The sequence below is a fragment of the Protopterus annectens genome, chromosome 13.part0 (assembly GCF_019279795.1).
Source record: "Protopterus annectens isolate FY-2018-M chromosome 13.part0, PAN1.0, whole genome shotgun sequence".
Taxonomy (NCBI): Eukaryota; Metazoa; Chordata; order Ceratodontiformes; family Protopteridae; genus Protopterus; species Protopterus annectens.
Window position 1 is genome coordinate 97,214,919 of NC_056747.1, and position 22,312 is coordinate 97,237,230.

The following is a 22,312-nucleotide window of genomic DNA, read 5'->3' on the forward strand; positions in this document are numbered from 1 at the left end:
AGCTGGCAATAATTTGTAATGTACATCTTTAAATGTAAGAAATTTGCCAAGCACGTTATAGATGTGACAGAAGGAATCAACTATTTTGTTATGTGTGATCAACATTTGTAAGCCATTAGCTGGGCTGTGTAAGTGACAGCCCAGCATGCCAGTGGAAATGGTAATATCACTACAAATGAAACAAAAAGTCATTTGCACCACACTGTGAGGCCTGCAAACAGAAGAAAAGTTTAACTTCTCATTTTGACTTTTCAAAAGGAAGCAGAGATGAAAATATATACCAGCCAAAAACAGTATTGGTGTATATGTTCATTTTTTAACTTATAGTGGGTCTTTCTAGGTGCAGCTTTCTCAGGAGTGTCTAGAACTTTGGTCTGATTAAGCGATCAGCTCGGAACTGCAAAAGTATTCAGGTAGAGACCAAGGGAATAAAAGCAGGTCTGTAGTATGTAGTCCACTGACACATTATAATGTGTATTTTGTAGTGCCAACTAGGAAAAATACACATTTGATCAGTTTTATCCCTGATATTCTCAGTGTTAGCATCAGTCTGCCCTTGGATACCACTGTAGCTGTCGATTTGTAGAAATCACATTTGTTAACGGATGTAAGACAGATGAAGTTTTGATAAGTGCAAAAAAGATGCAGTAGGCTTGAGGCAAAAATGAAGAGAGAGAGAGATTATGGGTTGTCATTGTGTCCTGTGCAGGATTCAAAAAGTGGTGAAGGTTATGACAGCTGTTTTAAAAGTCATATCAAGCATGCTACACCTTGTTTGGACAGTAGTGTACTTCATCTAGGTCATTATTCCCAGGATAAATTAAAAGCAGTTATCCTTCCGCGTCTGTATCATAACATCTACAGCTTAGGTTGTCGAATCTAAAATCATAGACACCTAAGAGCTGAAAGCCAAAAACAGCAAATGGCCAAATCATTGAATTCTTTTAGGGAAAGAATTCACTTGGCTGTCCGCAAACAAAATAAACAAACACACCCAAACATAATGGGAGGCTGCGCCCCCCACACCCCCGTAACTAAATATGCCAACTCCGAGACCGCTCTACATTGGGGAAAGGGCAAATCCCCGAGAACGGCCACGCAAATTCTTTCCCAAGGAAAGAATTCGATGATGTGGCCATTCGCTATTTTAAACATTCAACGCTTAGGTGTCGATGAAAACGCATTTGACAACCTAAGCTGTCAACAAATCAATAGGGAACCATGTTTCCCACCGCTTTTAGATATATGGGTTGTGTCAGCTTCCAAAAGCTCTGCCTGCATACTACACTTTCACTCTGACTGCTTATCAGTCAGCCCTGAGAAGGGAAAATCAGACGTCAGAGTAGAAAATCTTCAACACTTTCTTGCCATCTCATGAAGAGCAACTCAAAGGCTTTTAGGCTTCACAAGAACAGCCTGCACTTCTACTTCTACTCCTTTCTGGTTGATAAATCCCCTTTGGAGAGCCCTTCCACACCAGTCTTTTATATGTATGGTGACAGAAAATCACTATGACACAGGTTTTTATCTCTCTGAGTTAGGTACTAAATCTTATACCATGTTTTCACCATCTCTTGAACCGCACGGTAGATGGCACCCTAGCCCCACACCTGCTGGTAGGCAAGACCATAACAAATATTACCCTGTGTGCTGTTTGTGCAAGTCTCCAGTCTTACACAGTCCTTCTGCTCTGTTCCTGGCTCTTAAGCAAGTTACTTGATTTTAAGGATTTGCTTCCTTTCTTCCATGTGATGGTACCAGGAAGGCACCTAATCTCTCACTTTCTTTTCTCCCTTTATGTTACCACTTAACACTGAATTGTTTTCATCTCTTTTGGGTTGTATGTTGCCTTCCCTTCACTCTTGCTTACAACATTCCTAGACATGCCGAGTAGTCAAAGTTAAACTTTTCTCTGTACATCCCTAGAGGGACCCAGCTTTGCCAAATCAGTATATGAATTGCAGAGAGGAACAACTGAATTGATGCATATTTGTTCTAACACTTTCATCTTCACATACTTGGAGCTTCTGTGGTCCATCTGGTCTTTGTCCTTGGCAGTCTGTAAGGCATTTATAATGGTATTTAAGGTCCCTTAGCTGGAAGGCAGATGGTCTTACATATTCTGGCCAAAACTGTCTAGAAAAAATACTCTTTTTCTGTATGCTCAGAGGTGCCATTATTTGAGACAGCACTAATTCCAGAATATCACCCAGAAATTTTCTCTTTCACAGTTTTTACCATTTGACAAGCAATTTCATGTCTTAATCTTACTCTTGAGAGGGGTTACTCATTTTGGTGAGTTAAAGCTTTTTGAGAAAGTCAACAAGACTGCTGTGCTAACTATATGATGGGAAGACTGCAGGCATTACCAACATTTGCATTGGGATTGTGTCCTGGGTGGTCAGCACTACCCATACCTTGACTGAGTGGCTAGAACCTACTCCTGACTGACCAGCTTCCAGTAGGCAGCCATTATAGAATCCCCTAGCAGGTGCTCAGTAGCTACTCTTGGGACAGAGAACTTTTCTTCCCAGACTTGTATCTGGGTCCAACAAGACTGGATGGCAGTTGTCTTTCACTTACTCTGTATTCAGCTGCTCATGGCTGAATGCTCATCTGTGTATTCTAGTGCAAGACTGTTGAATACATAGACTATCAAGTTTTTGCACTCTCAAAGGCAGAGTATTTATATAGTGATATTGTGGGACAATTGCAGTTTTAGTGCTACTGAATCAGCCTGCATCTTATACGTGAATCTTTTGAGCAGTTATTGTTTAGGTTAATAAAGTAGATCTCTGGATTGCTCATGTTGAGGAGAACGTTCCAGTTGCCTTCTTGTGCCAGTACTTACAGAACAGACCCCATTTTTACAGGTGGAGAAATACACCGTTGGAGAACGTGTGTTGATGCAAGTGCAAAGTCACATGCAGGCCTTTCTGGTTTTCTCACTGCCTTCTGCTGGGATATTATCTCAACTCTGTCAGCGTTCACAGGTTCTACACTTGAGTAGTTAAGTATTGGCAGAGACAGAGCCTGCCAGTCCTGTAAATGTTTTAGTGGTTCTTCCTGTTCCTCTCTTTTGGAAATGGAAGTTGAAAGGATATTAAGACCATTTTACACACTTACAGCATACACAGACCCCACCCACCTACCCACCCATGCAGCCAAAGGAAGGAAGGAACACACATCTCCTGGTCCAGCACTCCATGTGTTGTATTTCCAAAGGATGGTAACATGTTATGTTCTCCATCTTGTTTGAGGAATCAGTTAAACAGAAGCAGCCAGCTATTCTGTGATTGAGAAAGCAAGGGTAGCAATTCCAGGTTCTCAGTTTGTTAATAGCAGCATTGCATGAAAGCAGCAGCTTAAAGTTCCAATGTTTAATTTCTGTGCATGCATCTTACTAAAGATACATGCATAGACAGAGAGTTTAAAGAAAAAATCACATAGACAGAATGGGCGTCCTTAAAGAGGAAATATATTGTTAATGGTCTAATTAAAAATGAAAAGTTATGGCACAGTCTTAAATTGGTCTTTCACTTGTCTGAGAATGAAGGCATTGCAATGAACTATGAGAATGAAGGCATTGCAATGAACTATGAGGTGTGTCACTGGCATTTAATGTCATCATGCCTTAAAGTATCTTTTCCTGGTGCCAAAACCCTGTCACCAGCATTTGGTGTGCTAGACAATACCCACTAATTTGTGTTTGTCTTCCTTTCCTGCAGCAGAACACATTCAGGTTCTGATGATGGAACCATCACTGGTATGGTGTGGAACTTCACAGATACTTGTATGATCTCGGTCTCAATTTTTCCATACTTAAGGTACATGTCTTTGGCATATCTGTTCACTATGACATTATGAAAGACAAGACTATGGGCCCAGCACCAGCTTGTTAAGAAGATCTGTAAAGGGGTTTGCTCCTCTGTCTACCTTTGAAGAATTATTGTCCTCATTGCGAGTTGAATGTTGTGTTTGATAGGTTTTGCCTATCAACTGTCAAGTCTGTGGGTTTGCCATGTCTGAAGTTCTTATCTTTTAAGAATTTTTTTCTTGGTGGCCTTCTTCATCTTCTTAAGACAGTCCACTCACTTCCCCTGTTTACTTTGGGTCACAGTGAAAGAGAGGAAGGTCTCTTCACCTTGGATATTTTCTGGCAGCTCAGAGTTTGCCTGTAAAGCATGCATGAGTTCAGGAAGACAGAATGAGAGGTGGTGTCCTTTGCTGCAAGGAAGGAAGATCTCTATACTAAGCAAACTGTTTCCAGGTGGATTGCTAACTGCATTTTGTTTTGCCAATAAACTGTTAACCTCTGACTGGAAAGTGCTGCTGGCAAAATCACTTCACAAAGGGCATAGCTACTTCATATGGTAGGTTCATAAATATCTATTTTGCAGATATTTGTACCATGGCCACTTGGTCATTGTTTCATATCCATACCAATTGTTAGTGCTCAGACATTGTCTGGGGTAATTAGTTGGCTCTGGCACTTCATTTTCAACCTTTTGAGCTGTTATACTTGTGGATATTATCCAACTTCAACCCCCCTGGGTTGAAAAATAAAGAAATATTTGGTATAATAAAAGGTCTGTACTCACCATAGGTGTTGACCTGTAAGGGAGACCTCTCTGTTGGGTACCCTGTGCTATCCCTTTTTGCTTGGGTAGTCCCTCAGTCCAGCAGCTGCTGTTTGATTCTGTGTAAGTCAGGTGTTGCTGTATAAAATATATACTTCTGCACTGTTTATTGTATTGTGTTTTTACCAGATTGCTCAATTCACAGTTAGCACAGACTGTCAAGTGCAGGTGACTGACACATTCTCCTCCTCATCCAGCATGGGAGATTATGGGGTGCATCCAAAGGAGCTGCTCATGTATCTGTGTGAGAGAGACAAAAAGAGGAAAAAAAACTGCCATGCTGAAATACAGGAGAAAAATCCCTACTGAAAACTTACTGTGAAGAGCACTTTCTCAGTTCATTGGCTGTTACTGGTGAATATTTGTTATTGTTTTGCCTGTCCTAACTTATAACTTGTTTGTTCATTACTCACCTGTTGCCCACCTTCATTTCCAGCCTGGCGCACTGTCTTCCTTTGCTCTTTTGTGAAGACTAAGTCAAAGAATGTATTAGGTACTGGTTTGCTCCTTATCTTTTGCTATTGTTACTATCTTTTAATATAATTGCCTAAACAATTCATCAGTTTGCATGACCCCTGCTGTCTTTCTTCTTCACCTTCTTGTCTTCGTTTCCCATGCACCATCTTATTGTGCGTTATTACCTGCCCAACATTCTTCTTCAGCTGCATCGGTTTCTTTCTCCTCATTGTTTTTTCTGCTCATATTTGTGCTTCTCCTTACCCCCTTTCAGTGGCTTCCCTCACACTATACGTAGTCCTTTCTCAAAGCTGATTTGCCTCATTGTTTGCCAGTCTCTCCAGTTGTGTTTTACTTTCATTTCCTAGTCCCTCGTAGTCTACTTCTGTGTAGTCCTGCACTGCATCTTTGTGAATGGGTCTCTTGTTCTTTCCTTGTAGTGGACCGTGTTACATGCTCATTATTTGCTGGTGGTGCCATTACTTTCAACCCCCTTGCCCTTCTCTACTGTGGTTAGCATTATGACTCTTGTTCAAGTGTTACTGGTTCAGTCATGCATAAGTTGTCTGAATTCCTCCAGGTCCATTGCTTCAGCTGACAAGTCTTCCATTGAGAGAAGAATGCTTTAAGTTTCTAGCAGGTTTTAAGTCTTCCATGATTGTCAACAGCTTTTTTCCCCATTTACTCCTCTATTCTTTACAAAATGCCTTTCTCATTTTTTTCATAGCCTGACACGTGGCTGGTGTATGCGTCTTTCATAGGTTTGTGGGCCTATACTAGGCTGATGACTACCCAAGCCTTTATACGCCTAGCCATGCAACCCAGCCAGTTGTGCCTCTTGTATTATGAGTGTTTATTAGGAGCAAGTATTTTAGGAAATTTCTAGAGATTATGTGAGGGTGGTATGTTAGTTTGGGCATTACTGTCCGTCTCTGTCAGTCAGAGACATGAGGCCAGACCCTGGGTGAATTTCAGATTTCCCATCCATTCATTGCTCAAGGTTGCACTTTAATAGGGTTAGGGGTGTACTGTGCTTTACATGGATGGAGAGCCTGTTCCAGAGCATGGGAGTCTTCTGAGACCCATATCTGTCTCCCCGACATGTCTTTTATTTATGTCACAAGCAAAAAATTTAAATCCCTGGATCTTGTGGTTCTGATGCTGTTCATTTTGATGTGCAAAAGGTCCATCAGAGCTGGATCTGAGGTTGCCTTGTATACCAGGCATAGGTCCACCTCTCAGTGATGTGTAGGAGACCAATAATAGATGTAGGGCTTTGAGGCAATCCATATAGGATATTGCATTTTTACTCTGGATTTTCTTGTTAAGGAATCTTTGTGGGCATTCCAACTGTTGCATATGTCTGGTCAAGGATATGCCAAAGGGAGCATTATACTCAATGATGGGTCTGATAATTATTTATTTTATTTATTGAAATTTGCTTACCACGAAAGTTGGTAGGAATCTATTTTCAACGGCGGCCTGGGGACAAAAGCTCTAAAGTATTACAAAACATTTTAAGTATAGTAATTTTACAGACTTTAAAAATAGTACAAAAAACAACTACAGTTTATATAATTACACCAAGTTAGACATATGAAAAAAATTAGAATCGATACAAGTTATATGACAATGATTTAATACGCTAGTATCATACAGACAGGAATTGCAATAGGAAGTGAGAGTAAAATAGGCTTATGGTATATTTAGAGAGAAAGCCACGGGAGAGATTGATAGAAATAAAGAAGTGAGTGAAGATGAGAGTAAGGAGATATACGTATAAACAGGTATTTGTCCACATTTAGGGATGTAGTTTATCCTGGTGTTGAGCAAGAACAGAGCCAGTTTTGGCTAAGAATTCTTTCAGAATCTTTTTGAAGGATGGGAGGGAGGGTATTGACCTGATGGACAGAGATAAGGAGTTCCAGGTCTTAGCAACATGGTACGAGTACAGACAATGCCCAGCAGATTTGATAGTGGCTAGTGTAGCTTTTGTTGCATTGGTGAACAAGGTTATGGCTCTGTAAAGAATCCTTAGATTTTTATGAGTTTTACTTATGCAATTTTGTATATGCAGGTCAATTTTAAGATTATAATCCACTATCATCCTTAATAATTTGGTATGAGAAGTGACTGCAATGGTTGTATTATGAAGAGAAAGAATGAATGAATAAAGTTGCACTATGACTTTCTTGGATCTGGATGCCATGCCTTTACTTATAAGTTGGCAACACAGAATGATTTTCTTACTACCTTGGTGAAATATTGGTCAAAGGCCAGATTACTGTCCACATATGTTCCCAGATCCCTGACTACCAGGTCAAGTCTTAGGGATGTCTTAGCAGTGAAGTACTGGGGGAATCTATGATATCTCTCAAGTTGCAGTCATGTGCAAACGTGGTGTAAGCCAGAGGCCCCTCAGTGCTGTCTTTCACTTGTGACTACCAGTGCACTTACATTGGCTACCTAATGCCCTCACCTTTGTAGTCTGTCCTTCTCCTTGGTCTATAACCTCTTTATTAATACATTTCTTGGTTAAGTACCTGGTCAGTTGCCTGGTGCGTGAACCTTTTAAACCATAACTCGATGCAAAACAGCAACAAAGTATTCAGAAAGATAAAAAATACATTGCAATAAAGTGAGTAGAATGAGAATTTTCAGCAAAACTGTCTATATTTATTATTGGTAATTAATTAAAAATGTGTGCAGAGTGAGAGTAAAACTAATGAAGTAAGACAGGAATAACGTAGTAGTTTCTCCTTAACAATAAGTTAATAACATAGAACTGAAATTTGGTAGTTCTAATGGGATAATTCAAAATACATAGTATACATCTAAAATCCGATATTCACATCCAAACTAACATCAAAAAAACCTACCAGAAATTAGGACTCCTATATACTGTTATCTCAACCCCTCCACCAGAAAGACCCTTGCCTCCACATAACTTCTCCCCTCCTAATGTATGTCTCTCCTCTGTTCTTGAATATTCACCTCAGCCTTCAAACTAAATTAGAGGCCTGCTACAATAAAATCTGCAAATTTGCTACCAACTCTAGGAACTCATCCCATCACTGCATCTCCTTCCACTCACTGCAATGGCTCAAGCTTCCCAACTATCTGAACCTCCTCAAACTCATCACTGCCCATAAGCTCATATTTAACCATCCTCCTGTCCCTCTCTCTCCACCTCCTTAACCTCATATATTCCTAATCGCTCACTTAGGTCAGAAAATCAGAACCTTCTCAAAATCTACAAACCTTTACGGCCACCTGGACAATCTCTGCTGTCTTGCTCCTTAGCTAAACTATGGAACTCTCTTCTTCCCTCCCTTAGAAATACTCATAACCACTCTAACTTTAAATCCCTCCTCCACTCACACCTGTCTTCAAAGTGGGAATGCCCCTGCTCCTTCCCCACATAGGACCCTCCTATATCAAAACCCACCTTCTAACTCTGTGCATCATCTCTGCACTCACATCATTTGCCCTCATACTCCTCCTTAACCTCCAAATTTTGTTAATAGTTTATTTCCAGCAATTTTTCATCCTCAGATGTAATTCACTGTTAATGACCCTTAGACTGCTCTGTTGCTAGATTTTTACTACTATTATTGTGGAATGTAAATTTCAGTTGTAATTCACTGTTAATGACTCAGACTGTACAGTTGCTAGATTTTATTATTATTGTAGAATGTAGAATTTTTTTACTGTAGAATATAGCACAAAGCTGTATGACTTCTTTGCTTTGTATATGTATATAATAATATGTTTTCATTGTTACTGGAGCTTTTCTCCCTGGGCCTCCACTGAAAACAGGCTCTTTTTAGGCCCAGTGGACTTCCCGGTCATCAAACTGAAATAAATAAAATAAATATTTCAGAACATAATATAAAATGTGCTTATCTATTTTTATATTCACTTGATTGCATGGAATAGAAGAATGTTGTTGTTCTTTTAGCTTTTCCTGGTTAGGAGTCGCCACAGCGGAACTCCGGTCCGCTAATGATTGGCAGTAGATTTTTATGGTGCAGAGGTGCCAGCTCAACGCCCAACCTTCAACAAAGGCACGCCCATTCTACACATGTCTTTCGAACGCCACTCGACTGCGGGGAGGACATGCAGACTCCACACAGAAGGCGCTCCAGCCGAGAATCGAACGGGAGAACCTCTTGCTGTGAGGCAACAATGCTACTGCTGCACCACCACGACTATATTGCATGCAATAGAAGAAAAATGAAGAAGGTGGGGAGGAATAGGCAACATGAACAGCATACTCCTGGAAGAGTATTACTGTTGTGTGAATTGGGGAATCAATAGTAGATTTATCCATGTATGTTGTAACAGGTGTACTTATAGATATTGATTGAATACTGGGTAAGTTTTAAGCAAAGGTGTGTGAAGACTGTCAGTTTATGAATGTTTGAAGTGAGGTCCAGATAGCAGGGACTGTTTTTGGTAAAGGCCCATTCCTGTTGGAGCTAATTTAAAAGGTGGCCTTTTTTGAGCAACAGTATTGTTTCTGTTTTAACTTGAGTAGATAATGCTGTTTTTTATTATTTGGTTGTGTATTAGCAGAGTGCCATGTTCCACGTGTTATAGTTTGAATGTTAATGAAACAAATGGCAAAGTTAATTGCAGTGTTACGGTAGCAAGCTAGTGTTTTCTAGTGACAAACAGTGCTGTTCTGTTGGAAGAGACAGAGAGAGAAAGTAGCATATGTTTTCTGATGTAAGCAAAACCTAGATTGGTTACAGGAAGCCCATGTTCAAGTTTAGGTATTAAAATATTATTACTAAAGCTTTCCTTCATGCTTGTATACTATTTCTCTATCACTTGTTTTTCCTATTGTGTTTTTCATGTACAGTATGTATGCATATTTTGTCAGGTCTCCCATATTATTAGAACCCACAAAGTAATACCCATCAAACAGTATCCCTGTCTTCCTCAACAACATCTATGACTATTCCTCTCATTGTTTTTCATGGACTCTCATTCCTATTTTAACTTCTCTTTCTCATTCCCTCATATCTACAACCCCCCCCCCCCCTTTTTGGATACTCACATTCTGCCTTGTCTATATCTACAGAGACAGTCAGTCCATTGTCCTGTCATTTTACATTTCCATTTGTCAAATTCCAAAACTCAAATATTCATTAAAACTACCCAGATATCTCTACAAATTCAAACTAGTCATTTTTATTCTTTTCTCTTAAGGGTAAACATCAAATTGATCCCTGCCTCCCCCTTTCCTGCTTCCTCATTAATGCATAAAACCTCAAAAATAAAACTAACCAGGTTAATGGCTTCATCATGCAGCATGGCTCAGACCTTTTAGCTGCCATTGAATCTTGAGTAAAAAGGACAAATCTTTTATCCACCACTTCTGGGTGTAATTATATATTTGATGCTAAACCAGTTAACAGAAGTGGTAGGACCACCATACTTGTATTTATTTCCTATATAAATGTCTGAATTCTCTGACATGCTAATTCCCATATTAGACTCATTACCAAGCTGGCTTTTTGTTAAAATGTCCTCTACCAGCAGTAAACCTCTTCGCCCAGCTATGGGATACTTCCCATCTCCATAACACCACTGTTTACTTGACTTAGTTATAAGAAACAACCCATCTTTCTTAACAAGTATTAGAGTCTACCCCCCCCCCCCCTTCACTGACCACTGTCTCATCAGCTTCTCCCTTCAAAACATAACATACAAGGTCTCTCCTAAACTTAACTTATTCAGGGCCAACTCACAAGCTAAGAGCAACAAGCATAAAGCTTTTCTGTCCACCTTAAACTGATAACTGATACTAAGCTGTGCTGATTTTGGCTAGACCTATAAATTACTTGCCAATTTATTGACAAAGGTAAGACACATTTTTTTCCGTAATTACAAGACTGTATAAACCCAGTAGTAAACATTTGCTAATTTATGAACTCAAATTTTTGTTTAAGTTCAGAGATTAAGACTGGCATGCCTGGAAAATTAGACAACATCTATTTACAAGAAAACATTTCACCCTTTTCTGCAGCCTTGCTAAACAATCTGTAACATGGCATAAAGCTCAGTGAATGAAGTCTGACTCAGGTTTATAGAAAAGTACTAGACTAGCTGCCCTTTTGGGACCTTTTAAGCCTAACCAATTTCTGTTTCAAATGTGAGAATCAAAACCTGCGTCTAGTGAATGTGAGATAGACACCTTAACCAGTATACCACACAGTCTTAAACAATTGTGTAAAGAAGTTAACTGGGTGTTAACATCAGTCATCGATAATACCTTAGCATATCATTTAAGTCAAACTTGCTGACTCATTCAATTAATTCAGCCACCTCTCTGTTTTGCACCACAAGCAGTCAGCTCTGTCCCAATACTCCCCATTTTATATACCCCATTATGCCCTGCAGAGTTCTACAACAGCAGAGACAAAAGAGAGACTTTGGAGTGATTAAGTATCATTTTTCTGCATTTTCTTGCTGCCTTTAGCTAATCCCGCCTAAAACGCAAATTTTTTTAAAGTTACTGTGATTTAAAAAACTTGTTTCAGCTACATGTTGTACTTATTTTACTGCCTGCACTTTAACAAAGTTGTTTGTGTGTTTAAATTACATGTTTAACTGTTGTAGGCTACAAACTCAAGTGTGATAGCCATTTCTGTGCATTTAAAGTGTTTTGATTGTATCTGCTTTATTTTCTATAAAACAACAACCCCCACAAAGAAAAATACTTGTTTTCTTGCCTTTCTAAGCTAGTATAGTCCATTTTTCAGGTTAGTGCTGAATTCAGGGCTGTGTTACGTGTTTCTGTGTTTGCCCATACCTTACTTGGATAGAAGGAAGTTTCTCTGTTCACCTGTGTGATAGGGGAGCTTTGAGCAGCCTATCTGTCCCTGTAGGAGTGGTTTCAGCCCAGAAATTAGTAGTTTATTGGCCATTTTGGACTAATTTATATCTCTTTCATTTCCCTACTATAAAACCCACATTTGCCAGTTTTGTGCGCCAGGCAGCGCCGGTTAGCTGGGGTATAACTATTCCTGGCTCCACAAAGTGTACTCTTCAATTTTTCACTTGGAACTAGACAAACTTTCAACTTAAGCACTCAAACCATTCACTTCTCAGCCTGGCACTTGCTCAAAACTCGCAGCAAGCACTAATAAACCTTAGCACTAGACCCCCCCTCTATACTGTAGAGAAGGACAAGACTCTCTGTTTTACCTTACCAGTCAATCAGTAAAACAGTTCACTGTACCTATTCAGGCATCTGCAGGGCACCAGACGACTGCAAACTAGGGGCTATAATTGACTTTCCGTCTGACACAGACATCCTCCAAAAGGGTCTCACTGAGACAGATACCTGGGGTCAAAACAATGGCCTCAAGCTAAATGACGAAAAGTGCATAGTCATCCCCCTTTGGGAAGAAAAAGTACCCACAAACTACCACATAGGTGGTAGCCCCCTAAATACTGATGACATAAGAAGGGATCTGGGGACCCAAGTTGATAGTAATCTCTCCTTTGATAATCACATTGCCAAAGTGGTTAGAAAATCCTTCTATGTGGTCCATCTAATCACAAAAGGGTTTGCATCCAGATCAAAAGAGGTCATTGTGCCCCTCTATGCATCACTCTTCAGATCCATCATAGAGTACAACGCCCCATTTGGGATGTACCTTACAAGACACCTGCAACAGCTGGAAAGACCACAGAAGTATCTCACCAAGAGGATCACTGGCCGCCAACAGATGCCCTATGCAGCTCAACTGAAGAAACTCCAGCTGTACTCGGTTGCATACTGCCAATTCAGTGGTGATCTCTGCCTGACATACAAGGCCATGCCCAACCCAGAATTGATGGACATTCTCCACCTAAAGAAAACCATATCCTCTCGAGCCACACGCTCTAGGGATCTAAACCTCACCACAACAATAAATAGGATGTACTGGAGGGATAGATTCCTGTCCCAGAGACTTCCCATTCTCTGTAACAGGATTCCAGTCTACATTAGGCAGAGCTCCTCATTAACACTCTTCAAGAGAAACATTGACGAGTGAATGGGAAACAGAAAGTTTACCCTGGGGATCACTTCAGTGGCTCTGCTGGACAGAGGCACAGGGAACTAATCTAAGGGGGTGGCGAAAGCCAACACATTCTGGCTAGGCTTATAAATGCCTTTGGGCAGATAGCCTAGTACCTACCTATGAGCCTATGTGCAAAGGGCAGTTTTAGGTGTATTTTCCAGTCCAATTGGTGAATCTGGGCATTTTGAGACAATGTTACAACTGCCTCATGTACACAGACAACCCGCTCCTCCCACCACCAAACACTAATATATGCGAGAGATGCAATTATGCAGCCAAACTGGAGGTTAAGTTTTTTCAACCCAAGACTGGACCAGGCAGTCAAGAAGAGAAGGGAATTACTTGCATCACACCACCAGTCTCACATAGACCTATGAAGCCAGCACTGGCAAAAAACACACATAAATACACAAAAACATACTTGGAGGCTCTAAATGAAAATCTGCAAATGCAACAGAGACTTCCAAAGCAGACATCCAAGCAACCTCACCCCCCAACACAAACCATGAAACAGATGCTTCACAAAACCAGTGTGCCATGCAATCACAGCCCTTAAGGCAAAATAACATACCCAATACATTAGTGATAGGTGACTCTATAGTCAGGCACACTGACGTCCCACTCACTAGGCTGAACAAGGAGAAGGTAACTTTTAGCTGCCTGTAGGGTGCCAGGATCCACCACATAACACAAGCATTCAGGTCACTCCAGAACAAGTACAAATATGACTCTGTCATTGTCCATGTTGGTGTGAATGACCTGAGCCATATCTTCCTGAACTACATGAAAAGAGACATGAAAGAGCTCTCTCATCACGTAGCCCAGGCCGGTATGACCCTGACTAGCATCCTGCCCTCACCAAGAATGATACCACGGTGTAAAGAAAAAATTATCAATTTCAACAATTGGCTAAGCTTCTGGTGTCATTCAAAGGGGATCCAGTGTCTGTCAGCCTGGGATGATATGCTTGACAAGCCACGCTGCTTCGCTAGAGACGGCTTGCACCTGTCACCCTCAGGCTTTCGAATACTGGCTAAGGCTCTTGCCACCCCCATAGTGCCTTTTTTAGGCAAGGCTCAAAAGACAAACCCACCGCCGTAAACAGCACAAGTAACAAAAACTGAGGTTAATGCTACTCAATGCCAGAAGTCTAAACCTCAAAATGCATGCACTCGAGGCACTCCACAATATGGAGAAAATCGATATGTGCAATAACAGAAACCTGGTTTAAGGCTCCAGAGAGCACCCCAGCACTACCAGGCTACAACTCGTACCATACATTTCGGCCAGAAAAAACCCAGACTGAAATACAAAAGGTGGGGGCGTATCCATATTCATCAAGGATACCCACACCTCCGGGTTAGTGGCACAGCACGATGCTTCAAAGACCATCCACTTGCAACTAACAATGGGCAAAACCGCAGTCCAAATTGTAGCTTGCTACAGATCACCCGCCATGTCCCGGGACCCTTATTCTGCATTTCTGGAAACACTGGGAAACATAAAGGTCCTACCAAACACCCTGATATTGGGTGATTTGGATTACCCAAACATTAACTGGGAGAACTACTCAAGTACTAACTCCCTTGCCAAACATTTCCTAGAATTTATAAACTCTTAACACCCTGGATCAACTGGTCAACACCCCCTACCAGAGGTGACAACATATTGGACCTGGTCATCACCAACATGGGCGATTGGTGTTCCACACCGGAGGTCAACCCCTTGCTGGTTAGATCTGACCATAAGCTAATCACTCTGGATATCCACATTCCACCCCTAACCCCAGTCAAAAAAAACACCTTGAAAAACTTTTCAAAGGCAAACTTCACGTTACTTAAGACCAAGGTGGAAAGTTTCAAAGCACTCATGCTAAAGGATAACACTGTCCAAGCTGCAAAATCCTTTACAAATGCACTCTATGAGCACCTACAAGAATGCATGGATTGTGCTATCCCAAGTAAAATCAAGACTCACTCCTCCAAGAAAAGGAAACCAATCTGGTAGAACCCTGCCATAAACAGGCTGTACAATAGAAGGAGGACACTAGTACGGAAAAGAGTAAAATCCCAAGAAGGGAAGACATCCCTGATCAGTATCAGCAAGAAACTATGATCCCTCATAAAATCATCCAAGGCTAGCTTCGAAAGAAAAATTGCCAAAGAGTCCAAAGTTAACCACAAGGCATTCTTTAGCTATGTCAAGAATCTAAGTGGCAATTATCAGATCTTCTTGGAGTTAGTGCAAAATGGCACAAAATACTCTGAACTGACCGATATCGCCAACATCCTGGCAAACAGGTTCAGTGCAAACTTCACCCCCCTCTCACCCCCAAAAGGGCCCGTTACCATACTAGAAGAATGTAGTGCCCCTGAAATCACAGACACTCTGGTTAAAACAACCCTCTCCAAAGCCAAAAACACAGCATCAATGGGACCGGATGGTGTCTCAGGCTGCATCCTATATGAGCTCAAAGATGAACTAATCTCTCACCTAAACACACTGTTCAAACTCAGCCTCTCCACAGGCTACATGCCCATAGAGTGGCGCACAGCAATGGTTATTTCGCTCCACAAAGGTGGAGCCACAACAGACCCCAAAAACTATTGCCCTATATGCCTGACTAACATGGTCAGCAAGGCTATGGAGCACATCATCATGGATCTCATTAACAGAGACACTGGGAACCTCCAAACACCGGACCCTACCCAGTCCAGCTTTAAGGGCAGATCATGCCTCCTAAACTTGGTGGACTTTTTTGAGACCGTTACCAAGGCTATAAACGAGGGAAAGGTGGTCCACACAACCTACCTAGACCTCGCAAAGGCCTTCAACACCATTCTCCATTCAGGTATTATAGACCAGCTCACCAGCCTGAACATAAACCCTGCATCATGAGATGGGTTGCCAACTGGCTCATGGACAGAACCCACATGGTAAGAGTTGTAGGAGCTAGGTCTGACTCTAAACCAGTTACAAGTGGCATTCCCCAGTGCTCAGTCCTAGGACCCCTCTTGTTCGGCATATACTTCTCAGAGGTACAAGCAAGCACAGGAGGACTATGGCTGACCAAGTCCCCAGACGATTGCAAATTAGGGGCTATAACTGACTCTCCGGCTGACACAGACATCCTCCGAAAGGGTCTCACTGAGACAGATACCTGGTGTCAAAACCATGGCCTCAAGCTAAATGCCAAAAAGTGCATAGTCATCCCCACTGGAAAAAACATAGTACCCACAAACTACCACATAGGTGGTAGCCCCCTAAATACAGAAGACATAATAAGGGATCTGGGGACCCAAGTAGATAGTAGCCTCTCCTTTGACAATCACATTGCCAAAGTGGTTAGAAAATCCTTCTATGTGGCCCACCTAATCACAAAAGGGTTTGCATCCAGATCAAAGGAAGTCATTGTGCCCCTCTACGCATCACTCATCAGACTTATCATAGAGTACAATGCCCCATTTGGGATGTACCTTGCAAGACACCTGCAACAGCTGAAAAGACCACAGAAGTACCTCACCAAGAGGATCACTGGCCTCAAACATATGCCCTATGCAGCTTGACTGAAGAAACTCCAGCTGTACTCGGTTGCATACCGCCTACTCAGAGGTGATCTCTGCCTGACATACAAGGTCATGTCCAACCCAGAATTGATGGACATGCTCCACCTAAAGAAAACCATATCCCCTCGAGCCACACACTCTAGGGATCTAAACCTCACCACAACAATAAATATGACGTGCTGGAGGGATAGATTCCTGTCCCAGAGACTTCCCATGCTCTGGAACAGGACTCCAATCTACATTAGGCAGAGCTGCTCACTAACCCTCTTCAAGAGAAACTTTGAGTGGATGGGAAACAGAAAGTATACCCCGGGTAATCACTTCAATGGCTCTGCTGGACAGAGGCACAGGAAACTAATCTAAGGGGGCGGAGAAAGCCAACACTTTCCGGCTAGGCTTATAAATGCCTTCGGGCAGATAGCCTAGTACCTACCTATGAACCTATGAACAAAGGCATTGAAGGACTTCTTTACTAGATCTCACCTGATGGCCCCTCTGACCCAAGCAGTCTACACCTGCTGTTTATATGCTGCTGCAGAGACCACTTTTCAGTCTCCCCTTTAACATGTATAAGTCATAAAACATCACAGCAAATATCTGGAAATCATCTATAGTGAAACCACTATACAAACAACATTAACCCTCCAAAATCTCACACTACCATCCTGATTTCCATCTTTTCCACTTTAGGTAAAATTGTTGAAAAGATTATCTGCACAAAGCTCTCCCAGTACATAGGCCAGTGCCCCTTCTTCCATCCAAAAAAACAAGCATTTTAGACTTGTAGTTGTACAGCTCCATGGACTCTAACGTAAGAAGTACTGAAACATGGATATAGAAATGCTCACTGGAACTACAACTGATCACTCCGTCCTTATCGACCATCAGCCTAAAATGAGTATTAGTTCTAAGGCAGCTCCCTTGTTCCCGAAATGCCACAAAAATTACACCATTTTAGTTGAAACTGGCTAATCCATATCACCTAAAACCCCACTTATCACATGAGTCTCACAAGGTCTCACGCTTGCCCCTTATCTTCACTAACAATAGGATGACATGCCCCACCTTCATCCTTTACTCTGGACGACATTGTATCACTCTGTTCCCATACTTCAACAATAACTCCAACCAGACTTCCAGTCACTCATTCAATGGATCAGCAGTTAGAAACTACTGCTTAACTCCAGAACGAAAGCCATGATTCCATTGCATGGAATGAAGTTTGTTGACTTCTCTTTCAGAGATGTCCTACACTTACCCACAATTGTTAAATCCTATTTACACCTCTACTCCTAGCAACAGACTTCTTTTTTTAGTTCTGATAACCACTGCTGTCATTCGCTCTTCTACCAGAGCATTTCATACAATTTTAGTGTGAAATCCACTTGACTATTTACAAACCCATCTCAACGCTATCCATGCTAGGGAGCATCTAATCTAAAAAAAATACATGGTTTTGCTTATGAGCTAACTTTCATATTCTATAGCAATACTTAATTGTCAAATGGCCGACTTTTAGGAAAACAGTGGCAACTGCCATACTAAGACACAGAGAGCATATGGTATTCTGTTAAGACATACCTGTTTAAGCTTATGTTTTTTTTGTCTTCCAATCTGCAAACACTGTTACTGCCATTAATATGACAATCTCCCTTAAAACCTCCAGGCTCACCAAGGTTCCCCATAGTAGTTCACCATGGAAAAAATATTCTTTCACTGAAGAAATGGTGTAGTCTTACTGTCATTTGTAGCCTGGTCACATACGGAATTTTATCGACTTTTCATTGATGATCTTTTTATTTTGTGGAAAGGAGATGTAACACAGTTACATGAATTCATTGGGTACTTAGGAATTTTTGAATTTCACTGGGAAATATTCTAATAATACCATAGAATATTTGGGTATTGAGATAAGTACAGATGAAAGTGGATACATTAATTCTGGTAGGTACAGGAAAGAATGCCAACGTGCAGCATACCCTCATAGAACAAGGGTCAAGCTATGAGATGCTCAAGGCTAGCTGACGGACACTAAATATGAGAAGAAAATAAATGAGTTACAGCATGACTTTGTCAACAGGGATATAATAAGCAAAAGATTCAAGAGATCTGTCAGGCAACTAAAGGAATTGGAATGGACAGAACAAAACCTTATTACTCTGATGTGAGGATAAAGAATACAGCAAGGGTTGGGAGGGTGGCCTAATGGTTAAGGTGTTTGCCTTACAAACACAAAGTGTGGGGTTTGATTCTCACAAAGGATAATTGGCTAAGCTTAAAATGGCTCGCAAGGGCAGTTAGCTTAGTACTAACCTATGAACCTATAAGAAAGAGAGAGAGGAATAAGATTCCATCCAGTTTTACCTACACGAAGGATAATAGAGCACTGAAAGATATATTTGAGAAAAATTGGTACATTCTCCATTTGGATAGTCGAATAGCAGAGCTAGTAGGAAATAAACCATGGTTAGTATATAAAAACACTAAGAATTTGAAACGTAGGCTTTGCTGTCCAAAAATGAGTGGACATCTGACACCAACACCAAGAGGAGAAGGAGCAGCTATGTGTGGGGAATGTAACTTTTGTGAATATATCTATGAAGGGATAGACTTTAAGCATCCAAATACTGAGTTATGAGTTAAAGGTGAGTGCCAACTGCAATTTAAAAAAATTGATACATCTTGCCTGCTGAATGACCTGTGGTTCGTTTTACATAGGGAAGACCAACAGAAGTTTGAGGGAGCGGGTAAGGGACCACATATACTGTCTGAGAAAGGGACAAACTTATAGTGCGATAGCAAAAAGTATAATGGAAGTGGGTCCTGAACACCATGTTAAGTTTAATGTACTAGAGATAGTGAGAGACAATGTCAGATTGGGCAACATATCTAACACCACTGAGGATAGAGAAGTTAAGTGGATCATTAACCTCAGCGTACATTTGGGTAAGGGCCTCAATGATCATATATTCATTACTTCAAAATTAAAAAATAGAAACTTAGGAAATAAGAGTTCATATACTTAATACATTATACATCACACTAGTTATTTCATATAATTCCTCATTTTTATAATTTTATTTTTGGTGACAGATACATTAGATGTGTGTGTGTGTGTGTGTGTGTGTGTGTGTGTGTGTGTGTGTGTGTGTGTGTGTGTGTGTGTATATATATATATATATATATATATATTTATATATATATATATATATACATATTTACATAAATGCACTGATAGTACTTTGCTATAGTAGTACTGAGAGTATATATTATTACAGCAATTACAAGGTTAATAGGAAACTGAATGCTGCATATGTGACTGGCCAGTTTAAAATGAAGGATGCATGCATTTAAATAGTGCTATGTGTATTTTTTATTGTAAAGGTCTGATGAAGTAAATTTGTTTGTGAAAGCGCTTACCTGTCTTTTGTCACATTAAAACATTTTATTGAACTTTACTTGGGTTTGGCGTTATTTGAAAGGATCTGCTGTGAGCTGATGGGTATATATATATATATATATATATATATATATATATATATATATTTATTTATGTTTTTTTTTTTTTGAACAGCTTGGATACAGTGACTTTGCACTTACACAGATAAGGAGTAAACTGCACCAGTCACAGTAGAGATTAAAAACTGGGCGTGTGCTTCTGTTCCAATCAGTGAATGTGTTCTGTTTACAGTGAAGGCTTTAATCCAAGAACACTTAATTTACATGTTTTTGTATGGAAAATTAAAAATCCTTTATCGCTTGTTACTGCTGTGTATAATTCCATCTGATGAAGCTCTGACAAGGACAAAAACTGGCTGTTGTTTTAACTTAATAAACCATGGTTTGAACAAGCAATACCAGCCTTGTATTATTTTTGACTTATTTTTAATAGAAATGTAGTGATCTTTGAGACTTATCTTACATAAGTTTTGTCAGTGGTCTAGTTTAATAAATAGTGCGCTATTTATTTCCTCCTTTTTTTCTTTATAGCTATACACCAATGCACGCACACACACCACACACATACATGCGTGTGTGTGTTTATGTATAAAAAGCTTGAGGTTGTTTAGTTGAAATGTGAATCATTTTTCAAAGTACACAAGATAAAGTTAGAAAGATTAATGACTCAGAGGCAGTATAAACATAATTTCACAGAAAAGGTGGTGGGTATTTGAAACAGTCTTTTTGAAAAGGCATACTCAGTTAAAATGACAATATGAGGCTGCAGTAATCAGCTTTAGTAAGCCTTCTAATGGATAGGAAATAGAAAACCGAAATAAACTGTTAGTGCGTAAGTTCTCCAGCTTACTCATTGGCTAGGAAAAAGAACAGTCTAGGCCAGCTAGTTAGCCAGTATCATCAGTAAGGTACTAGTTTCTGTTGTTGTGTCTTTCGGCTTTTCCCGGTTAGGGGTTGCCACAGCGGAACTCCGGACTGCTAATGATTGGCAGTAATTTTTTACATGCCGAGTTGCCGGCCCTGACGCAGAATCTTTAACGAAGGTACGCCCATTCATGCATGTCTCCAAACAGAAGATGCTCTAGCTGAGAATCGAACAGGACAAAGTCTTAGTGTGAGGCGGCAACGCTACCGCAGCACCACCACTGCAAGGTTTTAGTTTCTGTTGTCGTATCGAATTTGGTTGTTAAAACACTGTTGAAGTAGGGAGTACATTTTGAGTGGCTGGAGGTCACTCAAGTAAAAGAAGACAAAGAATAGTTGAGGTTAAAAACTTGGCTGTAAGATGAACTGTTAAAAAAAAGTATCTGTTTCTGAAGAGATTACGATTTTGTGAGTAAGTTAGTGTTCTTCCAGAATATTTTTGTCTGGCTTGTCTTTTATTAAAATAGTTTGATTTGAGTGATTGTATTTCTTTTGTTGCAAATATTTCTGAGAAATACATATGCTTTATAATGAAAGGGGCTTCTGAGGAGATGTGCAGCCCAGGTTCAGTTTATCACATACATTTTGTCTTTATAATCTGCAGTAAGCCATTGAAAATGGGCTTGTGTGGAGTGTCCTGCATATAGGAAAAAAATTTATAAAGGGAAGAGAAACTGTTTAGTTGTTAATGAAGGCTAATATTTCGTTTCAGTTGAAATCATTATGCATGATCAGTCAGTTAGAACTTATAGGTCATGAAAAGGAGGATATAGAATTTGGGTTTGAAGGTCCAGAAAGTAATTCATTCTGTTGAAATTCTGGTGCATTTATTTAATCAAGCTGGCTGTGGCTGGACAGTGGACAGTACTATTTGGTGTCTGGTCTCTGACCTTAACTACTTTATTTGAATTACTGGAACCTGTTATGGCACGGCGTAGTAGTGATTTTAATTATGGTGCACTTAGACTGCAACTGATTGAGGTCTGAGTTGACAATTTTTTGTACTAAGGGGAAAAAGAGATAGATTAAAAGAAATTTAGAACTTCAGATGAGGTTAAAATCAAAAAGTGTAAATGTATTATGGTTAATCAGTATAGCTGAAATTAATGAATGCAGATTCTTAAGGGTTAGTAAATAAGAGTATGTTGTTGTTGTTGTTCTTTCAGCTTTTCCCAGTTAGTATGTA

The 22,312-nt window shown here is 40.3% G+C and overlaps 1 protein-coding gene across 1 annotated transcript in view; it reads left to right on the forward strand.

Moving 5' to 3' along the window:
* GTPBP3 (GTP binding protein 3, mitochondrial) overlaps positions 1-22,312 on the forward strand; it is a 466,262-nt gene that overhangs the window by 146,041 nt on the left and 297,909 nt on the right. The gene's annotated exons all lie outside the window — the stretch shown is intronic.